We start from the raw sequence: 25,530 nt of genomic DNA, 5'->3' as shown, positions 1-25,530 counted from the left end.
CCAATAAATGACACATAAAATCCAGTAACTATTTCATATTTACCTGCTTCAAGCAAAAGCAGTATTAGTTCTTTAATAATGCCTCTCTATTTTAGCTAATTGAAGTTTCTGGTGTTTTTCTCTCCCAACAGTTAGTATATATATGTTGGTTGGTTCCATACATACTGCTGTAATGGTAATTACAGAATCAGGAAAAGTTAGCTGTTATGTGTCGCTGTATCCAGACTGCTACTGCCACCTGAAATAGCTCAAAGGTCATGTAAGTTATCATTTATCTAAATATTTTTCTTGATTAGTACAATAAATACTACCGCTCTGAATACCCACAACTGCTTGTCATCCTTCTAAAAGGCAGTTATTTTAAAATATCTGGAGGATTAGAATTTTTAATGGTACATTCACGTATATTTTTATATTCTATCATGTTTTAGGTAATTCTAGCTTTATTACATGAGTAAAGTTGGTGACAATTGAAAGACTAATGCAACATCTGAAAAGTATCAAAATACAGGTCCTTGATGTTGTGCTATTGTAGAATCCTGAGGTTCTTGACCTCAGAAAGTAGTTGGAAGTGTGTACATAATATAAACCACTGCTGTTTGCCAGGGCCTATTTTGGAAGTCACTTACTTGTTCCTCTTTCATCAAACAATATAAGTCCCTGATTTTAAGTTCTCCTTTTTGCAAGTAAATCTTGTGGGAGTCTTGTGGCCATCAGTATCTATCTGAGATTCACCCATCTCCTAGCTTCCTTTCTTTCCTTCTCCTCAGATGTGGTTACCTGCCCCTGTGGAACCAAGGTGAAACTTAGCAATAAGACTGGCTTTTTGTGTTGAAACTCTGGCTATTTAATACTGTTGGCAATCACTAGGTTTCTTCCTGTTTATAGATTAACCACTATCTTATTGTTAATTCGTGACCTCCATGTCATGTCTTCTGTCAGTGTCTAAAATAAATAAAATCAGGCTACACACAATATTGCTTGAAGACACCAGATGTATTCACCAAAAATGATCACAAGTTCACAACATTCTTTGAAGCAGGAGTAATTAGAATGGAAAGACTTATTAGCAAGGCATATGAGATATCATTGAAGTTTTAGCAACCTTTATTGAAACTTAACTTACTGCTAACATTAAAGCATTGTTTTATGTTATACTATATGAGCTTGAAAGCTAAGTGATAGACCTTAAATAGTGTGGTCTTTATAGAGAGAGATAGTATCAGTCTATGTCCTCAATATATCCAATTTTTATATAAATTATTAATCTCTAAGAGTATACACACCCTCTCTTTTGAACCCCACACTAAAACAAAATGTGCAAATTCTGTGGGAAACTAAACTTGGGCTGTGTGTAATAAATAAGGGGCTTGTGCAATATAAGTGATGGCACTGAAGAGCACTGAATTTCAGGCAAGCAGAAACAAGAGTGATGAGATGGAGTCTCCATGGATAGCACACATCAAAGACTCAGTCACTCTGGTAAGTAACCTTTTTTTCTAGGGACTACCTTATATAGTAATATATAACTAGTTCTGAAATTATTTTTTTTTCATGTTTCCTTTGCATGTAACCTCTGCTTATCAGTTTCCCTTCTTAATACTCATACCTCTGGCCTAAATCTCTAAGTTAGATGAACTGACTTTTACAGCCAAATGTGTTTCCAAAGGAGCATGAGGATACTTCCTGACCTATTCCCATGGGTACTTTCAGCAGTTGCAATAGGCTGCTATGTAGTCATCTAGAAAAAATAATTGTAATATACTTCAGGTTGAGGGAAATGGGAAATCTGGGTGTATTTTAAGACATACCTGAGAATGACTTAAGAATAATAAAATCAGAAGAGTGAAAACTGATGTCAATATATATTATCAAACATTCTCTGTCAAATGGGATCAACCTGCAATCCTTCAACAAACCAGTTTGAGTTTAAGGACACAAACATTTAAATGCTTTGAATTATTATTTTTTTATTTATTATTTATCTGCACCATATTTTTTAACTAATTCAATATGGCTGCTCAGGAAAAAATCACTAAAAACAGTGCAACAACATGAACAAACATGTTGGATGTGTTTTAGGTTTGCTGAAAGAGCTCATTGAAATCAGTGGCACTTTTTGAAGTGTGAAGGTAGTTATAAACTTCATTGAGAGAGGATATTAGATCTTGTTCTGCACAAACCTCAAGTACTCCAATTTCCACATAGATGCAGATAATGTGGTTTCTGAGTCTTAATGATCTCTGAGATAAATGTATTCCAAACACTGAGGTCAGGCTGGGCAGACTTTTAATTGGATTTTTAATTAGTATCAACAATTGAGTTATCTGCTAGAAATAAAGTAAGCCAGGCTGCTGACTAGATTTACCCGCATACCCCCAAGTGATGTGTTTGTTGTTCCACTCTAATATAATAAAGGTCATGAATAAGGCAATTTATTAAATATTTGCTTTTTGTGGGTGTTGAATGGGATTGCCAATCATTAGTGTCACAATGGCTGCAGCAGGTTTCTGGGTGCTTGGGCAGAAGCAGTATACTTCAGCTTTTCTAATATCTGAAGTAAAGTTATGTTAATCTGCATGTATTTTGTTTAATTAGGTGCTTAAATGTTTCCTAGAAATGTGAAAGCTGCATACTGAAATCAGTACAATAAACATACAGCACAGTCATTCTAACACATACTGCGAGTTGGAGGAAACAATCTAGTACCTTGTATCTTTCTGCCACGATCAAGGCAATCAAGAGAGAAAACATTTCCTATCAGTGCTTCGCTGAGATTTAAGGTACAGTTAGGGTAGGCACATTTTAAAACTATAGATATATCCTGTAAGGCATCCTGGCCTCAAGAGTTTAGAGCATGGGGAAATTAAGATGGACTGTTAATATAAAAATACTCAAATATATATTTTAGTTGTGTGTTCTGCTTCTTTTCCACAATGAATCCCCACAGGTTAGATGCCTTCCAATTTTTATTCTTATAGCTAACTTAGAGTGTTGTGAAAAATTTATGGGACAGTAGGCATAGAGACAAAGAGAGATGTGAAATGAAAGGAACTGAAGATTGAGGAAAACAGGTTGCATTTTTAGGAAAAAATTAATGATTTTTCATGGTTCTTGTAGAGTTGGGGTTCAAGAATACATGAATAATGAAGCAATACCTTCCTCTAAAAATTCAGCATGAGTGTGGATAGCAGTGCTTTTTGGCTATTGTTAGCAAGATGCTTTTTTTATCACTAGAATTTGGATTTCCAGTGTTGTAAATCGCAGGCAGTGAAGACTGTACAGCTTTGTGAGTGAGCTGTGCAACTTTCTATGTGTTGCAGTTACAGATGCCTTTTCCATTTTTTCATTAGTCAGAAGGTTAATTATATCTATTTTAATTTCTCTGCCAATTGTGTTCTAATTTATGATTCTATTATTCTAATAATACATAACTATAACTACATACACTTATTTATTATTACACTTTATTATATATTTTAATATATAATTCAAGTAAATGTTTCTTTTTTCTGAATCTTCAGTGTTACATGCTGTCTTATATTTTGGTCTAAATGATTTTAACTAATGATTACAAATGATTTTTGGTCTGTCCTAACTCAAACATCACAGCCAGATGAATTATTTTAATTTGATTAGGAATTTATCTTTAGATCCCAGAGGGCATTAGAGTAATATCAGTATTGCAACAGTGAAGGCATTTTTATTAAGATAATCATTAAGAAATCGCTTATGTACAATTACGTACTTAAATTAGTATGAGCTATATTCACGTAATTAGATAACATGATCGATTCCACTTTAGGATTTAATCTATTAGTAGTTGAACTCTTTCATCTCTGAGGAATTACCTAGTTTAATAGTATGTCTAAGCGAAGACACAGATGGAAACACACTGTCCACATGACTTCCAGTGACATTGTGGTGGAAACCCAGTTATATTTGTAGTAATTATGTATGAAATCTATGGGATTTGGAGAACTGCATCCTTGTTTGAACATGGGAGGAATGACCTTTATTCAGAGTTTTCTCAAGAAGGGGCTACTGACAGGGGGATCGCAGTAAAGCATTGATTTATTTCCCAAGCACGTAATGCACACATTGCAAGGAAGCAGGAATTGCAGGGGGTTGGCAAGAAAACCATTTTGCTGAAAGGCTTTCTGACTGTTTGTGTCCTCAGCCTCACAAAAGAGCATCTGACTCTTGCAGAGGGCAAAGACTAGTAGATGTGTGTGGAAACACTGTAATTGAGTAACTGGTTGCCCTGCTGAGGAAAATGGAGAGTGTTCTCTCTGCAATGAGAATCTTGTGTTGGTCCCCTGTTTACTTTGTTTTAAATCACAGAAATGAAACAAATCCCAAGGTTTTGTTTGTTGGTAGTTTTTATTTATTTATATATTTATTTATTTTAATTGAAGTAAAATCCTTTTTACTCCAATGACATACCTGCCCAGGAGAGTCCAAGAATTAGGCATGGTGAGGCTTTAAAGTTTCACTGAGAAAAAGGTGAGTTTCTGGTGGGTGTTGCAGAGGTGTGTGTGCCATGTCCTGACAATTCTGCACAGCTGGGGAGCATCTGTAACATCTTCCTGACTCCATGGCAGCTGGAGCTGTACTGGAGCCTCCCTCTCTGTTCCTTTCTCTCCATCCCAATCCCAGAGCAGGGAGCAGGAGGCCTGAGCCAATCTTTGGCAGGAAACAACACTGCTGTCTCCAAGTGTGTGATGGCCTTAACAGGCAGGAATGTCTCTTGTTCACTTGTGCAGCCTCAAGCTTTTTAAGGACTGCTATTTGCCTCTTCTGAAACAAGTCCTGTTAGACCTCTCTGAGGTGTGAAATGATATGGAGGGATTGGGAAGCTGAGATATTTGCTGTCTTCTGTGTCATCAGAGTCCAACTCTGTTATTGGATGAGGATGCTTTGGTGCTATCACTGATTCATTCTGGTTTTCACAGCTGATACCTCCTTGCTTTGACACTGGCTCTGCCCTTCTCTTTTTCTGTGTCAATAGTTCTGGTTTTGTACACTACAAAGTATGCAGCATTGCGATGCACATCATTAATTACAGATCTTGAAAATTGTTTAATAATAAAAATAAATGGTACTCTAAGTTTGGAAATACCTCCTGTTGCAAGTTGTTATGAGCCACTGGGATGGAAGGCAACCTAGGAAAGCTCACATCTAAAATTTCTAGTAATTTATTATAAGGCTGATTTGGATCATGAGGGAAAATATTTCACTTTATCAGCAAATTGTATGATTTCTTGATAGAATTTTAATATTGCTACCTGTTACAGAAAAGAAAGTGCAAATTCCATAAATTGCTCATCTAAATTCTTTCCCCCACCTTTTTTACTTGGCCATTAGCCATTACTCTCTGTTTCCCCCTTTCTCTCTTCAGTTAACTCTCAGCATTTAATTTTGTTTGACTTACTGTTGGCATGCATAGTTGTTCATTAAAGGGTTTTATTAGATATCAAAGCAAAGGGCATTATCAATTCACTTTGTATTTTGCCACTGTCTGTAAAAATTAATACTTTTTTAAAAATGAGACTGTTGCCTGAAACATAGTTTCAGTAATGCAGATGTTTCAGTCTTATAGCTCAGCCTGAAAAAGAAAAACCCACAAACCAACACACCACCTATTTCCCCCTTGTTTTTTTCTCTAGCGGTCTTTTTCCTTCATTTTGTGCTGGCTCTGCCAGGATTTGCATCCTACCCCACTTTCCCTGAATAAATAAATTTTGGTAACTACATGAAGATGTAACTGGTGGATAGGACCTTTTGATGGTGTGAGACTGCCCAGCTTTTTTTGTGTGTGTGTGAGATATGCACTGTTAGCTGTTCTGTGAGTATCTTTTGAGTTAAGGAGGGAGAGTGAGAACTGAAGAGCAGCTTTGGAGAACTGCTGCTGTCCTTGCTTTGTGTCTCTCTCCGTTGTTTGTTTTTGTGCTCATCAACAGCGTGAGATATTTTTTCTCCCTTTCCTCTCCTCCTCCCCTTTTCCTGTTTCTCTCCCTCTGCCACCACATCCTTCCTAGTGCTGCTTATCACGGAGATTTTTCTTCTCTCTCAGTTCTCACTGTGCTACATGTGATTAAGCACCTGGAACATTTCCAGCCTGATGATTGCAGAGTTTTGCAATGAAACTCCTTTGAGATGTACTGCAGAAAGACTGCCTCCTGAGATGCACTGCTCTGAAGGGGTCAGACTGCATCTACCCTCATGCCTGTCTTTGTATAGATTTTGAAAGTGCTTGGCAGATTAAATGCATGGTTGCTATCTGGATAGCAACCTGTGTAAGGTCTCATAGTACAAAAATATTTCATTCTTACAAACTGTACAAAATCCTTAATCTAGAAGACTACTGTCTGCCTTTCTTGCTTGAATGTACATACACCTGAACTGATGGACACTCTGCTCCCACTGACTTTTGGGATCCTGCTTTTTATGGATTAGCCTGAAACAAAAGTTGCATCTCTTGCTATGTTCAAATTAGACATGTTTCTAAACTTCATATACTTTGAAATTTGGGTCTGAATAGGTCAACTGAGGTTCATTTTAGCCTCAACTGTAAAAATTAGTCACAGCTACAACATTACATTGATTAATTGCTGTTACAATCACAATTGCTACCTCTGATGCTACATTAACTTCTGAAATGAATAGTGGAGGGCAATTATTGTGCTAATTGAACTAAATGAAGGTTTTGCTTAAGAGAGAATATGTGATGCTTCATTGCTGGTTGGAAAAATACTGTGTGACAGACAGACTTGGAAGCTTCCTCCAGAGCATTGTCCTAAGCTTTTAGCCTGTGAGCTGTCCTCAAAAGGCTCCACTCTTTGTTACTTTCACACAGGGCTGTGTAGACTGATAAAACATTATGTATCGGTAATGCCAGAGTTCCACTGCCAGCAGGCTTTATCCAAAGAGTTTTATAGCCATTTAACATAGAGCTTAGAGCTGGTTGTAACATTGTCCACCAGCTGAGACTATACAGAATTAAAAGACAATCAAATTCAGAAAGGATATTTATCTTCAGCAAATTAAATGCTTGAAAGAATAATAGGCTTGAAGAAGATCTATGAAATTAAAAAGGAAGGGACACTCTGTGTAAGGGTCTAAAGGGTCTTTCTGTCAACACATTTGAATTCATGAATTGGCCAGGTGCTTGTTGTCTTGTCTTCAAGTACAAATAACAGAAAGAAGAGGGCAAAGGAATCTTCTGAAACCCTATACAGGCATGACAGTAACATCTGGTTATTGGTGTTGCTGTGGCAGAGCCCCTGAGGTCAGTCAGAGAATGGAAATATATTAGGAAATGTACCTTGTATTTGCAGAAGTATCTGCTATATTCTATACAGTGTGTTTCACTTTGTGCTGGTGTCTCACTGGGGTTTTCTGAGAGTTTCTTATAGATTGTCAAAGGACCCTGAGTACTCTTTTGTCCTCCCTGACCTATCTTCCCTCTTAAAATACTTTCTTCCTGGCCTCATGGAGCATTACCATGGTGACCACATGATGTCATTGAACTAGGAACAGTTGCCTGGGAAACTGTATGATGTCATTGCACTGGAGACTGTTGCCATGGTTACCAGGTTGTCTGAAGTAACTTGGAAAAAAAAGCTTGTCATCTGACAGTCCTGTGCCAGGAACTGTTCCCATTACTGGGAATAGAGAAGAGGCTTTTATTTATGTTTTTCTGTTCCAGGGAAGGCTGCCTTTGACCCTGTTTCTTTTTCTGATACAATGTGCTCCACTTGGGCTGCTTTCCATTGGTTTGTGTGATCTTGCTCACCTGTTATTGCTGTTAAGTGCTATAATGAGCATCAAGCCACAATAAAATGGGGAAAAGCTACATTGTCCTGTGCTCCTGTGGAAGATGGGCTCCCCCTTTCTATTACTGTTTGACTTTTCCTGTTTGGTTCCTTTTATTTCTGTCATGAGCAGCCGAGCCCTGTTATTACCCCAGCAGATGTCAGAGATACACAAATGGTGAATGTCACTAGCCTGAGTTAGTTTCGTCTCTGTGCCAAAGTGACTGTAAAAGCAAATTCTGTTTCACATCTGTAATTAGGTAGGGCTGCAGGAAACAACGGTTGTAAGAGATCAGATGGGAATGAGACAGAACAGCTAGTGGAGGTGGAAAGCAACAGCCAGTCAGTGTTGAAGGCTTTCTGACAGTCAGCTGAGAGACAAAATCACTGGCCTGTGTTTCAGACTTTGGTGTAAAGTCTTACATTCTAATGCAATAACTATTTAGTTATTCAATGTGCAGTGGAAGCGTGTGCAAATCAGGCTGCTTTGTCCATTTTGAGCCAAGGGATTTGCATCACTGTGAAATATGTGTCAATAATCATGCAGATTTCCTGGTTTCTAATGTACTGGAACAATCTTACAGTTACCAGCATGGGATACTGTTGAATCTGTAACTGAAAGGATTCTTGATCCTGCTGTTGATGACCACTTGTGTTACTTTTCCTGTTAAGTGAGAACAGTTAACTTTCAGAATCCTGACATTTGGTTAGTTTTATTTCAGTGCTATACCTGGCAACCTGAGTTTATTGTATTTAAGTACATTTTAAACATTTACATTTGGGTCACATTTGTTGGTAAAACATGAGAAAGAAAGCAAGAAGCTGGACTGTGTGTGTTTAACTGTCAGGGAGATATGGGAAAGGGTTTGTACATAGTATTCCAGGTGGGGTCTCACCAGAGCAGAGTAGAGGGGCAGAATCCCCTCCCCTGGACCCTGCTGGTCACACTTCTTTTGATTCGTATTTCAGCTGCTTGCCTCTGATCTTTCATCAACATCCAGTTTTTGTAAATATTTCAGTAATAACTGTATGCCACGATATAGCAATACTGCAGATTTCATACCGATAAAAAAAATATTTGTTTTCTACCAGTGTGGAAATAATCCAGTTTCCACCTGGATTATCTACATGGTACAATTCCTGTGTGTAGTTGGGAAGGCAGCATGCAGTGCTGCAGGATAGACAATCCTTTGAGCTATGTGAGTTCAGCTTCTGCTGACTAATGCTTCCATCTGCTGGAGGACTTTGTTCTAGCAGTATTCACTCTCTACTGTGCTCTGAGATCCAAAGTCTTGTTATAAAAACCCCAAAGACGTATTAATTATGAATTATTTTCATATAAATACTCTGAGACAATAAGTAGCTAACACGTGCTCTATAGGTTTACATTTGCAAGATGTGTAATTGTCTGCCTATCTTGACTCAATACCTTATGTTTTATTCTAAAATATATTATCTGAGAGAGCTGTGGTATAAATTCAAGTACAGAGTCTGCAGACATCTTCCTAGTGGGCGATTTTGTGACTTGTGACACAAAGTAGTGTTTCCAGTGAGAGGAATCAGAGACGGTAGGACCGCCCCTTTACACTCATGGCCGAACGGGACGGGGGCAGATCCGCACTGAGACTCTCCGTTTGTTTGCCCCGGGGCTGGGAGCGTTCCCTCGCTGTTACCCCACTGCGGCGGTACAGCAGGGACTGCCCGTGCTCCCGCAGCCTCGCTGGCGGGGGCGCTGAGCGCTTCTCTCATCAGCGCTGGTGTGCCTTGTGGAGTGAAAGACTCTTCTACTGGGGGCTGAGAATCATGAAGATTGAAAAAGACCTCTAAGATCATCAAGTCCAACCATCAACCCAATGCTGAACAAGAAGTGGTTTCTCTTTTTCTTTTTACCATTACTCTGAGCACTTTGAAGTGTCTGATTAGGGGGTTTTGGAATAAACGTTTATAGAGCTATGTACCTGTAGTCCAGCTAATGGTACTTTCCAGTCTGCTCTTTTCTCTTTAATGAGTGATTCTTGCCTGCAGATCCATTGATTTGTTGAAAGGACATCACAAAATGGTTTCTCTATTCTTTTGTTACTTATTATTCTTGTTACGGTTTGTAGGAAAAGTGTACAAATAAAAAACCCAACCAAAGAACAAAAAACAACCCACCCCAAAGCATAAAATTTGCAGAGATTAAATAAGTTTTGTTCTGTGTTACTGTTATTTATGACAGTGTTGTTAAAAGTAGTACTATCAGAACACCTTTGGGCTTGATACAGTCCCAATACAAATAAATATAACATGCTTATATAGAAATAGTAAGTTTATATATGTGAATTATGAAGTATGAAATCTATCAACATATACAAAGGACTGTGTATACTAGCTCAAGGAATTGTAGGAGAATTTATACAAACCATATAAATGCTTGTGTACAGTATGATCCTATATGAAGATAATATACTTCGCTCTGTTTAAAAATAAATGTATTTATTGCATATGTTTATATTTGCATAAATAGACAATACTTAGCATAGTGCTGTTGTAAAAAGGACATAATGTCAGAGCACCTTGCCCCTGCCTACCTGCAATCTATGCAATTCTGTGCTCTTTGGGATCATTATTACACTGAGATAAGTATCTGCAGCTGTTCACGTGGAAGCTTGACAAGCTCCCCGTGTCAGCCTTCAATAACTGATTCTGTAGAATCCATCAGCTTTTGAATTTTATGTTACTGTTAAGCTGCTTGAAATACCTATGCTTGATAAGGTGCTATGTTGTTTGGGTGTTTAACTTAATTATACAATAACCATGCCAAGTGCTCTTTGTCTTAAGGCAGGGAGTTGGGAGGATATTCAAAAACCAAAGGACAGAAATGGGTTTTAGGGGGTTGGCATTTTTTAAATTATGAGAATGACAGGAAGCATAGACTTTACATTTGCATTGATTGTTCTTTTACTCCTAAAGGAAAATAGTTCAAGGTATCTTCCATTGATTATACTGTATGTTTTATAGGAAATTGATCCTGTGTGTGGGTGTTTCTATGCTGTTTTTGAAAATAAAGAGCTCAGTGCTTCTAGGCAGCATGTATTCTGCCCTGAGTGCTGAGAATGTGGGGAAATGAATCTGTGAATGGTAGAAACACTACAGCCTATGTCCAAAATTCATAATTTGTGTGGAAAAATACTGTTCACCTTAACAGCTGTCAGAAGCTAACTTTGAGTAGGATTAACTGAGCTGAATGTGCAGTTTAAGAAATATGGAGCCAGAGGCAAAATCATAGGCATTTTCATTTTCCCTGTATTGTTACTTCATTTGTAGGAGCAACAATATCTGAAGCTGCTGTTGGTAGGCATTTTGTAAAAGGGTTTTCTTGGAGTTACAAAAAATGAAAAAGCTGTCAGGACATAATACTATATATGTATATTAGGTGGAAGAAGCACTTTTCTCTGGCCATACAGGAACACATTCCACTGCTGATGTGCGTGCTTTCATCCTAAGTGTTTTGTCTGTCAGTATCTTTAAAGCTTACACATCATCTAGAGCCTTAGCAGACTTAACAGGCAGAAAATGTTTAAGAGTAGTTTCCCCCTAACTAGTAGATTGCTTTCATGTTAATCATGGTATGATGCTCCCTACATTTGGAAATAGTAGGAGTTACTTTAAAGGAAGTATCTGTGTGTGCACAGGAGGAGGGAAGGGTGGGTATTTATGTGAGCAGTTATGTCATATGGAAATCAATTTGCTTTTCAGTTCCTGGAGAATGCGCTTTGCAGCTGGTTATTCACAACTGCCTTGTACCTTCTACCTTTTTGTCACTGAACAGACCAGAGAGCAAATCTGTTTTGAAGCAGGAAGTTGCTAGGTATTGGCTGATGCTTCAACAGGGAATAGTGATTTATTTCCAGTGGTTGAATGTTGCAATGATGGCAACATTCGCTGGTGAAACTGACTGATGCACCAGTATTTGAGCTGTATAGAAGCTGCCTTCCCTAAATGTTTGTGGTGCTATGTTGTATAATGTTGATGTTGGTTTTCACTATCAGTCTGTTACACCTTGTGAAGTAATAAGCAGAGGCAATTTCCTTGGAACATTCTTCACATTCAGTTATGCTCAGCTTGGTGCAATTGGGGAGTCCTGATTACAGTGATCTAGCTTCATGTGATGTGACTGAACAAAGGAGAGACATGAAACAGGGTTCTCTGTGTACATGAGCTTGCCTGACATAACAGTTTTGCTGTGTTCTCCCCCGTGCCACCTCTAGTGGTTCAGTGCACACCTTATTTATTAACTTCCGTTTTGTTCAATATGATTTGAAGAGGTATCTCATACTAATTGTTCCATTGTGTATTTTGGGGCTACTTACACCTTCTTATTTCCTTCCTGTATACTAGATCTTGTTTCCATGTGTTTAATAGTCCTTTGATTGTGTTTCTTAGTTCAGACAGAACAATTGAGCAGTATGTTTGGAACTGTTTCTTTCTGAAGTCTCCAATTGCTTTAGATAAATAAGCCAAAGAGATGAACACCAATTGTAACAATGGGAAAAGCTGAGTTTCCCTTTCTGGTGCATAAATAAATCAAAGACCAAGAGGTATGGAGAAGGAGGAAAGGATCTGTGGTGTCCTCTCTGAGAAACATTCCAAGGCTGTCAGTGAGATGTATTCAGCATCATCCAGAGAACCTCTCTTACTCTCTGCAGTTTTATAGCACCAAAACCAACTTCCAAATCAGGAAAGGAAATTTCTTCTTATGTTACTGAGTCTCTCCATGTTATGTGAATAGATGTCTCTAGAACTTCATCAGTGTTTCTATCCTCTGAGATCCTGAAAATTTTATCTGCTTGCTTTCCATAGAAGCTCTGGAGAGAAGACCTGTAGAATAAACCTTACTCTTATGTCTCCACCCTTCTAACTCGCCTGTCCCTGACTCACAAGCAGAGTCAAGGTCTGTATAAGCTGACTTAAATCATAGTTAGCTTCACCTTAGTTAATAAGGTCTTGAAGCTGCCAGTGAAGATGCAGAATGCAGAAGCTACCTCTGACTCTGCAGAGCTTATTTTTATTGCTGGTGCCAATGGATGTCTGCCTCCTTTAACTTGAGCACTGTGTGGATTATTCGTCCATAAATGTTTTAAGGTGCTTAGGGATCATGTGGTTGTACTCTCTATTAGTTACATCAGATACTAAGTGAATGACAGTCTAAGAGTATAAACAAGTTAATTAGCCAGCACTTTATATTGGAGGTTCAGTGTTCCACCCCTTTTTACCTGTTGCTGTTTTTATAGTGTTATGAAGACTGTAGTCACCCAAGATTTATACTTTGTTAATTACATTATTGTTTCCAGGGACATGGCGAAAAAAAAAAAAGGTGACCTTCTCAAAATCATCTCCTACCTTCAGCCCCTGCTGAAGACCAGTGCTAGCACAAGGTTTGTTTACTGTTCTTTTCTTCATCTTTACAATCACAAGTTTAGTTTTCTGGGGAGGTGGATGGTTCTTCTATGCTTCTTTCTTTCTAAATTCATGTATCCTCTTGATAAAAAAACAAGCCAAACAAAAACCACCTTCATTTTATGTGGTGAACAAATAGTGATTATGTGAAAACCAAGATGTTATGTGAACATCTGCAGGTGAGGTGAGCTGTTTATAGAATGAGGCTTTTCTGGGATGTCTAAGAAAATCAGAAGACACTGGATTGTGTATGATAATAAAGTTGAGTTCTCTGCCTTTCACTTTAATTGGATTTAAGATGAAAGTACTCTAAAGATATGAAGTAATTGCTCGATTAGTGAAGTGATTGGTTTATCAGTACATGCAGTGAGTATTTCTAGTCAGTGCCTGCTAAAGAGATAGGTATCCACATCCTTTTGTGACCCTTCATCTCCCATCACTAAAGCTATCCTGGTTCAAGGCTCACTGGGGTTGGGCAGTCCTGCAACCTGAGTATTCTGCTTTCTGCCAGGATTGGTATCCTGCAAAGTAGGTTTGAAACTAATAACGTATTGGAAGGAGAAAGCAGTATTTGCTTTTATATTGGAGTACAGAACTCAGTATCTAAGCTTTTTAGAGCTAAGAGGTGACTACCTTTTTGACTATTTAATACACAAGAAGGGCATGGAAAATTTTAGTAGGCAATCTGTAACACATGATTGTTTCTTTTTATGAGGAGGAAACCTGGAGGTATGTGCAATTACAGCCTCAAAATAACATGGGATAATTCAAAACTTACCAATAACCCTAATTTTCTGACAAACTCCTAGTTAATTTTTTTCTTAGCAGACTTGTACATAGAGCTTTTATGTGTATTGTGGAACAGAATGATGCTAGAGACACTTAAGAATGGCACTTGAGTGATCTCTGCTGACTTCAGTCACAGGCATTGTGCCTCTGCATACTAATCAGAAGTCAATATTTTAATCAGTATGGTTTATGTAGTTTAAAATATGTTTTCTGTGGATGTAGGGTACCCTCTTGTGATCTTTAGATGATTTCACAAAACGTTGAAGTTCTGAAACAGACTGCAGCCTGTTTTCTAAAACAAGTATCTCTGTAGGAAAATATGAAGCAAAAGGAGCAGCTTGTCAGTTCTCCAAGATTTCTTCAGGATAAACAAAAATGCAGCCTTTCTGGCCAAACTTAATTCCTGGAATATCATTCTGAAGTTACACTGTTGTGAATTAATGAGGTTAGTCTTTGCTTGAATGAGAACTGTTCTCTGACTTACATGCAGTATGAACCTAAATACTAAAACCTAGATACTAAAAGCTGAAAACTGCAGTTTGAGCCATTTTATTAAGACTAGGGAAGGCTCTTGCTTTTCTGCCAGATCTCCAGTGTGGTCCTCACTTTCTGAAAGGGCAGATCCAGTTTTCTGAATTCATAATGTTTTAGAAACCTTATCAGCAGGGATCTCTGGCACGGTCTTGTACACAGCTCATGTGCAAACCTTATTAAAAAGGACATGTGTTTGTTGCCAAGGAAGCATAAGCCATTAAGCCCTAGAAACATAATTCATATGAAACAAATATTAGCTATTAACATCTACGTTCTCCATTAGTACCATGAAAACTACATGAAATAGCCTTGCAGTCTCCTAGCTAATGGAAATGACATAACTGCAGAATGAAAAGGTGAAACAAGAGATTACAATTCACTGAGCTTTAAGTAGGGCCAGAGTAATGAGAATGCAGAGCTGGGTATGTTTTATTTTCTTGTGTTGATAATCCACAGAGCACCTGTTTATCCTGCTCATGTTACTATATGTTATGAATCACTAAAGGCTAGCCTTTGCCAATCAAAGAAAGATCAGGTCTACATTTTCCAAAAGGACTACTTAGAATATTAAAAAAAAATAAAAAAATAAAAAAAATAAAAAATATATTAGCAGTGGGAAAAGGAAATAATGAAGCATTTTATATTTGCTCTTAAAATCTAGAAGCAGATTTCTTCCTCTTCATCCTTCTCTTTCTTCTCTTTCTAGTAATTACATTGGTTTAGTTATCTCTTTCATGCTAATACTGCAAAGCATTAGGAAACTTCTTGTGAAGAATCCACTGCCACTACACAGGCACTCTGTGCTAGACTTCCACCCTGCTTTTATTCTAGGAAGTATTTCTAGGAAAAAATGAGAAGGGAAGTGAATCTGGCTCAACTTTTGACTGTTCTGAATAGATGCCACTCCTAAATACTAGCCAGGGCTACAGACCATCAGGATCCCAGGGCTGCCCTATGTTATTGTTGATACTTTGCAGTCACCCTTGCTCAGCCTTGGGATCAATAAGTCAAAGAGAAGTCAAAAGTCACTATGGTCCTTTATTCTCAGCTGTTCCACTGATTTTGAACTATGCTTTCTGTATTTGAGAGGTGAATTAACATTGCTGTCTGGGAAAAAAAATAAATAAATTGTAATCTCCCTACTCTGAGGTAAGGATAAGGAAAGACTAGAATACATAGCCTTAGGCTCCAAGTCATCCACCAACAGTTTAGTGTAATAAATCAGTTGTAAGACAGTTGGTGAAGTCCATTGTCAGCTTTGCTCAAAATTTATTCAGGCACCATTCCTGCAGCTCCAGAGAGCTCTATATAAGAACTGAACAAATAGTGATTAGGAGCTTCCAGACTTTGCCCCCATAGGCCTAATGTAGTTTCAGTGAGCTCACGTGCAGTTTCTGTTCAGATAAATCACAATGAAGCAGTAGCACTGAAGTATACCCTGCTTTCTCCAGGGTTTTGTGGAACTTTGCCTAATAGCATCCTCAAGGATTTGGCATTAAGTGAATACTAAGAAGTTAGTATATAACAACACTGACTTTTTTAGTGGTATAATTGTGAAAATGTGTGCCAAAACTCTAGTTTGTGAGCCTATGCCAGTATACCTGAATGCAGAGGTGAACTTGCCAAACAGCTCTGTGCAGCATGGTGGCCTTTGAAGAACAGGAAATGTGTCAGAGATTTCCAGATAATGTAATTTGAGTAATTTGAAAGAGTTTAAAATGGACCTCCAGAGACCAAAAAGGGCAAAGTTAGATCATAATGCTCAGGGCCTTGTCCAAGGGAGTTTTGACATCTCCAAGAACTCTTAGTCTTCCTAAGAATTCTTAGTCTTTCTGGGCAACTTGTTTCAGGGCTTAACCACTTACACTGGCTTTTGCCCTCCCATAATTTCTCCTGCTGCAGTCTGTCACCCCTGCTTCTTGTCCTGGCACTGTGTAACTCTGAGAAGAGTGGCTGTCTTTCCTCTAACTGCCCTATAAATATTTGATGGCAACAGACCCTTTGATGGTCTCCCAAACCTCTTCTTGAGGCTAAACAAAGCCAGGTTCAAAAAAAAGCCTCAGCTTCTCCTCAGTTGTCATATGGTCCAGGCACTTAACTATTTCAGTGACCCTTCACTGTACTCTCTTCAGTTTGTCAGTATCACTTCCATGCTGAAAGGCCTAGAACTGGGTGCAGTGTCTGAGGTTTTTCCTCACTTCCCTTAGCCTGCTGCCAGCTGTGCTCTTGGTAATGCCAGCCTGTGCACACTTGGCCCTCACCATTGCAGAGAAGAGCTGTCTCATGTTGAGTTTGCTTCCCTCAAGTATCCTCTAGCCTGTTTGTTGATTTGCTTTGTCCCAGGTGCAAGACTTGCATTTATATGTGTTGCATTTCACAAGGTTTTGTTGGCCTCTTCCTGTAGCTTGTTGAAGTCTCTCTGAATGGCAGCCCTGACCTCTAGCATGTGAATCAGTCTCTTGCATTTGATGTAATCTGTGCACTTGGTGAGGGTGCATTTTGTCCTACTGTCAAGGTCCAGGTCATTAATGAAGTTATCAAATGGTATTGAAACTGATATAACTTGTAACCAGCTTTCAGTTAGACTTTGAACCATTGACCTTTAAGCCTGATGGCTTTTTAGGCTCACTCATCCAGCCCATACCTCACCAGTTTGGCTATAATGGTGCTGTGGGAAACCATGCCAAAAGCCTGCTACTCCATGCCTGCAGAACCAGTTATTTTTTTTTGTAGAAGACAGTCAAGTTTATGTGGAAGATTGTGGTGAAATTTATTCTTTGAGATTAGCTTCTTCAGGTTCAGTGTCAGGGAAAACACTGGGCTACTATGAGGACACTTGTGCTTCATGAGTGCCTGGATACTGTGCCATTTTTGATCTATCATTTAAACACAATTTGCCAGGCTGTAGCAAAAAACAGCCTGGAACTGCCTAGCAGCTGCCCTGCAAGCTGCTTTCTTCCTTTGAAAGCCAGCAACAGAGCTGCATGCAGGCTCCCTTTGCTGGGAGTGCAAGTTCCTGCTCATCACAGGATACATCCAGTGGAAAAAAAGGCACAAGGGGAGGTGCAACAGATGGAAAAGGCAGCACTAATAGAACTTTTAGCAGATGCTGACAAGACATGCAAATCAAGCCTGAAGGGCTTCAATTTGTAAATCTAAACAGTGTCTTGGTCTGGTGGGAGCATCCAGACTACAGGATTGTTCTGCAAGTGTACAAAACTGTCAATGAAAGCAGGACTTTGAATTGGGAGAGACGACATTTATGTTATTGGGTAGGGAGTCCAATGATTATTTGGCAAAGCAGCTACCAGCCTGGACCAGGCACTGAGCAGTAAGAAGGGAATCCTTGGAACCTGGGACTGCCATTGTTCTGTTTTCAGGCAGTTTGGGACTTAAAAATCACAGTTAAAGAGGTGACACCAGCCACATGGAAATTTCTTGGCCCCTGGTTACGGATGCACAAGTATTAGTAACAGGCTTTCTTTGTGTAGATGTAGGAACTTAGCTTTACTGTTGTCACCTCTGACAATGACAGTTGTTCCCTCCTGTCCCCAAAATGTTCAACACTTATGTCTTGATGGATTTTATTTAACAGAGATTGGGTCGTCTCCAATCTGACGTGATCTGAGGCACCCTATGCTCACATTCACTGAAGCATCTGATTTTGATGAAAAGAGTCTTATATGGTAAAATGAGTTTCCTTTCTATTATAGCCAGTTCTTCTGGACTCTTAAGGAATCATTAACAAGTAGTAAAATAATAGCCACCCTTGATCAGTTTGGTGTCCTGTGATAGTACAAGAACCATTAGTATTCTCCACCCTTTGTGATCTCTGAGAAGAAAGTTATGTTTTAAGTACTATTTCAGTCAGGGAAGGTAATTTCTAGTGAATGAACATGTAAAAATAGCTTTTTATGTGTTTCCTAACTTGGAGACTCAGCTTTCTTACAGAAACTTCTATTACTGATATGCAGGAAATCCCTTAGAATTGTTCTAAGTAGCAATATAGTGTAAAAATGAATGTTTTTTAGATGTGGAAGGAATTCCAACAAGTTACAAACCTACAGTTTTCCAGCAAATGTATATGTTTATTGACACACATACTATTTCTCCTGACAACCATAGGGCCTAATTTGTATAGGTTTAGAAATAGATATATATTTAAATAAATGAGAGGTTTGCTTACTCTCTAAAGTATTCAGATCAGATTTTATCTGTGAGCACAATTGGAAGCTCAAACTCAAATTGTCCCTCCAGGCTACACCCAGATTGTCCTGGAATGTGAATCTCTCATTCTATCAGTGATCTTTGCATGATGTTCCCAAAACACTTATTTTACATGAGCTTAAAGGAGGATCACCTGCATTTGAGGAATTAGAAAATATTTTTGCTATTCTGGAACTAATCTCTGAGAGCAGATTGTGAGTTTGTATTCTCCTGCTATGTAGTCCCCCTGGATGTGATCTTTTTGGATGGCAATGGAAGCTGCATTCTTATCTGGGGTGACTTCAATACTCAACCCGATCTACGTAGGTAACTCTTACAGTCCTTACCATGGTTTCCAGTAAGCAACATCCTGATTAAATGAAACTTCTTAACTGACACTGAGAAATACATTCCAAATTTTACACACCCTTCTTAAACATAGTGTGCTACACTTTGCAACTGCATCTGAATCACGAAAGTTCCACACCTGAAGTATTGTGAAAGTAAATGGTAATTGAAATGGTAATTAAAGCTAATCGCCTTCTATTGCTGTAAACACATATGGAGAACCTGCTAACAATGCTTAGCTTCCTGGCCCAGTTACCACCCAGTTCACGATTACAATTTGTAGTATGTCCTAGGCTATCACAAGCTTTCTTCAATGGTCCTTATTTCTGATAGAGAACCACATATGGATTTCATACACTATGTTAGTGTGGCAAGGTTGTGGGGAAAAAGCATAGAAATTATTACTGCAAATAAAAGTAATTAAGTATAGCTGCTGTGTAAGCTGGATTTAGCTATGACCTGTTCTGTGTATCCATTACAGAACCTCCTGGGCCCTGAGGTTTTTGGAAGTGAAATGGGCTGTGAAAAGCTATCAAAGCCTGTAGGAGTTTTTTCTTCTGTAAAATCAAAGACTATCAGGTTGGAAGGGACCTCAAGGATCATCTGGTCCAACCTTTCTAGGTACTACTATAGTTTATATGAGATGGCTCAGCACCGTGTCAAGCTGAAACTTCAAACTGTCCAATGTGGGGGAATCTACCTCTTCCCTTGGGAGACTATTCCAATGTTTGACTGTCCTCACGGTGCAAAATTTATCTTTTGTGTCCAATCGGAATCTCCCCAGGAGCAACTTGTGCCCATCACCCCTTGTCTTTTCCATGTGGTTCCTTGTAAATAGGGAGTCTCCATCTTCTTGGTAGCCACCCTTTCAGTACTGGAACAAGGTAATAAGGTCTGCCCTGAGCCTTCTTTTCTCAAGGCAGAACAAACGCAGTTTTCTCAGCCTCTCCTCATATGGCAGGTCCTCCAGTCCTCTGATCATCCTTGTGTCTCTTCTCTGGAACCCTCTCCAGCCTGTCCCATCCTAGGCAATAGTGCAGGTGTTGTCTGACAAGTGCTCAGTAGAGTGGGATGATGATTTCTTGATCTCTGCTGGTGATGCCCTTGTTGATGCAGTGCAACATCCTGTTAGCTTTCTTTGATGCTGCAGCAAACTGTGCACTCATGTTGAGCCTGTATAAGGTCTGCCCTGAGCCTTCTTTTCTCAAGGCAGAACAAACGCAGTTTTCTCAGCCTCTCCTCATATGGCAGGTCCTCCAGTCCTCTGATCATCCTTGTGTCTCTTCTCTGGAACCCTCTCCAGCCTGTCCCATCCTAGGCAATAGTGCAGGTGTTGTCTGACAAGTGCTCAGTAGAGTGGGATGATGATTTCTTGATCTCTGCTGGTGATGCCCTTGTTGATGCAGTGCAACATCCTGTTAGCTTTCTTTGATGCTGCAGCAAACTGTGCACTCATGTTGAGCCTGTTATCCACCAAGACCTTCCCTAGAGGATCCCAATCTGAACTGTGCCCCTGGGTTCTTTCAGCAGAATTACTTGATAAATAGGTGAGGATGATGTGTCTTGCTGCTGTAAGTCTTCCTTATTAGGCTTTTATTGATTTCTCACTCCTAAGTGCTGGTGGTATCCCTCTCTGACTTTAAAGAAGAAAACTGAGGATGTTGGATCCCCCTAGAACCAATGTGACAACTCTTGTGGGTTTTTTTGGGAGGGAAGTGAGGGGAAAGAGAGAATAAATCCCGGAGTTTAGCTCCCCTCCTTACAATATTTGCGTAATTATCCTGTACATGGATGTTAGTGTTTCCATTTAACACTGTTGAATTGAATAATTTGGTATATGATACTAAAAGTGTATTCTAGATATCCGCTACAGATTGTGCAGTGGACTGGATGGATGAATGAATAATATTCCTCTAAAGACTGTTTTCTATAGAATCGTTAATTTTTTATCCAATCTTGGAGCAAGAGCCTGACACCATTGCCAAGAAAGAAAGAAAGATACAATGGTGATTTTTAAAATTACATTATGCTAATCCTGAGATGGCAATTTCAGGAATGCACAGAACAGCTCCCAGAGATTTTCTCAATTAAGAACATTTCTTTTGGTGGGGAACACCCATAACTGAGTATCACTTTCATCCTCTCTATTCTCACATTCTGTAGCTTTGGGGAATACCTGCTCATCCAGTTAGTCAGGCTTTCTGGTGTTTTGAATTGTCAGATAGTAGGGAAGATATGGCTTTTGAAGCCAGTGTATTCCTAAATATTTTCCTTCTTTTGTCTGAGTCATTAGTAGGTGGTAATCAGCCTCTCTGTTCCTTTTAACAAAGAAGGCAGCAAGTGTTGATAACATTGGGAATGCGATGTCGTCTTGACCGTTGCCCCTGCTCTAAGCACTCTTGCAAATTAAAAGTGCTCTCAGGCACTTAAAACTACAGTTTTAAACGTGATATCTACAGCATCACCAACCTGTCTATTTGAGGGACTTGGCAGTGTCAAAATTGGGAGAGCTGACTTGTTTTAGCAAGAGCTATAGACATTTTGGAGCATGTCCTTACTGTAAAGAGATGATTATGTTTAATTATCAGTTTGTCTGTCTCTCTAGTTCAGCTTCTTACATCAGCATCTGAGGAAACACATTTCACAGCACCTGTAAACACCGAGTGGGGGTTCTTTTATGTGCTGTGTCACTTGAACACTCATCTAAAAATGTGAGCGACCAGCTTATTGTTTCAGTCAATCCTGGAAATCCACACCCATCTTTTCATCATCTACTGGCATACTGATAAATATGGAAAAATCCTCAAATAACTGCACACATTACCTGTAGTGGTAAACAGGTATACCACAAACTGAAGTAACATAGCTCTAGTGTACAAAACCATTAATCTGTGAGGTCCACCAACTAAAATTCCTTCCAGAAATATTCAGCTTTGACCAAAATAACAATTACAATCTATCCAAATACTGCATCGTGCTAAATATAGGGGGAACTTAAATTATTAATATCTATTATTAAAATAATTATATAAATCTTCACATATATTTTGGCACTGCAAATAGAATTACGAAATTTATGTATGTTGATGGTTCACCTATAGTAGTCACAAAGTTTTGTTGTGGGTGACACATTGTACAATATCAGAAGGCTTCATGAAGTATTTGAAACAGAATGTATGTAGCTATTTTAATTTGGTGGTTCACCAGACTAGGTATAAAATTCATGACCATCAGATGTAGCTTTAATCAGATATGTACAGCCATTACAATTAGGATTGGAATAAAAATATGCTAGCAAAAACATACTGTGAAGCAATAATCTACATCAAAGCTTTGAATAGGAATGTGTGATAACTTTGTTATAGCTACAGAGCTATTTAACTCCTGCTGTGCTTAGACATGAGAGTCATTCTGGATTATAGCTGAACATTTTCAGCTCTTATTTCCACAGAATTTAGAAACTGAGGGATAGGTCTTTTAAAAGGAAATACATTGTTTCCTCTAAATTGTCCTGTGGCTTCACTCTAGCTGTTGATGCAATGTTTCTTCAATTCATGCTGTCAGTGGAGTTCAGTTAGAGGTACAAGAATCCTGAGATCTTATACAGAGTTATGATGATTCCTGTTGTAGAGCTTCGTGAAGTTTCCAAGTCCTGTCCTATGATTACTAAAGTAAGAAAAAAAGTAATTTGTTTATATCATGTGTTCTTTTAGTTCAGAATACATAGCTCATGACTAGACTACTTCTCATTTCTGCTAGGAAAATATATAGACTTTTCTAGCTACCAGGCTAGGCTAGCATTTATCCTGGAGATAAGTACAGGCTACTGCCTTAATGTCAAAAGTAGTAGTTTTGTGATAAGGTAAATAGTTAGCTTTAAGTCGATTAAAAAGATAGAAACTATAGAACAACTATTTATCAATATTTTTGTTTTCAGATAATATTAGTATATTTTTTACTAACTTACTGTCAATTATTTCAATTTATCTCTTTTTTTCAACTGTAATCCTTGTCTGATCTTTTTTGTTGTTGGTTGGGTTTTTTGTTTGTTAGCTTTTCCTTCCCCCTAGTAGGGAAGTTTTTCCAGGTAATTCTTTTCACTCCAGCGATTCCCATGTCTTACTGTTCTATGTGTCTGATAATTTATTGCTTCAGTTCCAAAACACTGTGCCAGATACAAATACTGTCTCAGCCCAGATTCCTTGAAGAATGTTTCCCTGGGTTCTCTGCAACAATGTTTACTGTTCTTACTGGTTTTCCAGAAGCTTCATATGGTATTTTGTACAGTATTATTCAGATGCTTTCCTCATTTAATTTTCCAAACAAACATTGTGCAAACAAGAAGCTTAATGAAGAGCCCCTGGGACCCTGTTGAGCAAATTTGACATATATATTAGGCTATTACATTAGTGGATTATGATCTTTTCTCTCCTCCACTTACATTAATCACATTAACCTGTCAAATACAATAAATAATAATAATGATATATTTATTGCTCCTTATTGCTGTAGGGCAATCAAAACATATCCCCAAAGACTGAGGCTATCCTTTGTTCAAGTGTAATTACATTTATTTTGAGCAAAATAGAGTATGAGCAACAAGGGTTCTCTTTAGGTCACCTGAAAAACTGGAGACTTTTTTCAGTGGAAAGGACATTAAGCAGCTCATCTCCTGTTCATTTCTCTCCCATATTTTATGCAGTACAAGCATCATTTTTCCTAAAGCTTCTCTGAAACATGAGTGACAAAAATATTTGTTTGAGATAATTCCTTCAATTACTGATTTTAAGCTATAGTAGAATTCTAGTATTGATCTCAAAAAATATTTTTCTGTAAATATTTTTTTTAGGGGAAAGGTAGAAAGCTTCCAAGGAGGATTAGTAAACCATCAAAATGTGATGGATTAGATAATGAGGATAATAAAGATGTTTTATGTTGTATAGTCTATAAGGTAATAATCATACTTCTGTTTTAATGAAAATGCTACTCAGTGAAGGAGTTGCTTGTGGGAACAATCTGCCCCACGATCAGGTGGCTAGATCTGGTGACAGTCTGCATTGGTTTGGGGGAGTTTTTTTTAATCTGCTATTAAAATTATTAGTCCCAATGGAAATTTCAACTCCATCTCTTGCCATGAATCCTCTCCTAATAATCTCCTGTGTTATAAGAATGAATAAAGCATGAATAAAAAAAAATAAATTCAAGTTACCTTATTTGCTGTCTTAGCCTATCTTGTAGGAAGAGTACAGTCCTTGGACTGTTGTTTTTATAACATTAGCAATGCTTAGATACTGCAGGGCTGGGTGTACTTAGTGATCACACAGAGATAATTTTATCAGTTGCTGAAGAAGTGGTTATATTTCCCTGCTTCAATTCTATTGCATATGAACCTATCTGCATATAAACCTGCATATAAACTCCTCTGATAGTTCTCCTCCCTAGAGATACTAATTAGAAAATCAGTTTAGAAAATGTTCATGTTAATTTTATCTTTTTTGTCTGTGGATAAATACATGTTTTTCTTCATGTTTCTTGATCTGATCCCCTAAGTGAATAAGAATAGAATGACCTTGCTTTCTTTCTGATAACCTTTTAGGAAGGCACCTGCTTTCCTACTGATTTTTTCTCCCATCTACATATCTACTGGAGTCTGAATCTTTTTTTCCTTTTAGTAGTTCCTTTTCTGTGGATTCCACTTTTCTAGTTTCCAACATTTTTTCATCTTTCTGTGGCTAATTCTTCTTGTTGACCCCAGTTTTTGTCACTTAAGCAAGATTTCACAAAGAAAGAAAAAACTTGTGGCATAAACCAAAAGGTACTAAATAATCCTCCTGTCTCCAGCTCTTAACTGCCGTCCTCTGTTGTTAGGAGCATCTTAGGAAAACTTTGCTGAGAGCCTTTGAATTTATATTTTGTCCATTTGCAAATATGATCTTTTTTCTCACTAAGTGCATACTGCTTGGCTAGGAAACCAGCAAATCAGGGAAGAGTACTAATGTAGTATATAGCCTTCTGCAAGTAAAATAATTGCTAATTTTTGTCTGTTTTGGTCCTTTACTAATTGCACAAAGGATCCTGTGTATAAATTAGCCTTTCTGAAGAACAACCCCAAAAGAAATTTGGAGAAATGTCAGAGAAGAGATTAGAGGGAGGTACTTTGTGGGAGGTACTTTGCATGCTGGATTTTTCTCTTTGTTTGTAGTTTGTTTATAATTTATGGCTATTTATCATTTGACATCTTCAGGAGGAAGACACACAAGTTTTTAAGAGACTAGGCTATGTGGCAGCAAGGGCTATAATTCTCAGATGTACTAAGCTACAGCCCCATTTTCTAATGACAACAGAGTAATTGCTGCTTTTATATAGATCATCATGTACCTGTCCTGTGCTCCATAAG

This window comes from Chaetura pelagica, unplaced genomic scaffold (genome assembly GCF_000747805.2).
Source record: "Chaetura pelagica isolate M959 unplaced genomic scaffold, ChaPel_1.0 scaffold249, whole genome shotgun sequence".
In the NCBI taxonomy this organism is placed as follows: domain Eukaryota; kingdom Metazoa; phylum Chordata; class Aves; order Apodiformes; family Apodidae; genus Chaetura; species Chaetura pelagica.
The sequence above is the reverse complement of the archived record's forward strand: the minus strand, read 5'-3'. Positions refer to the sequence as shown.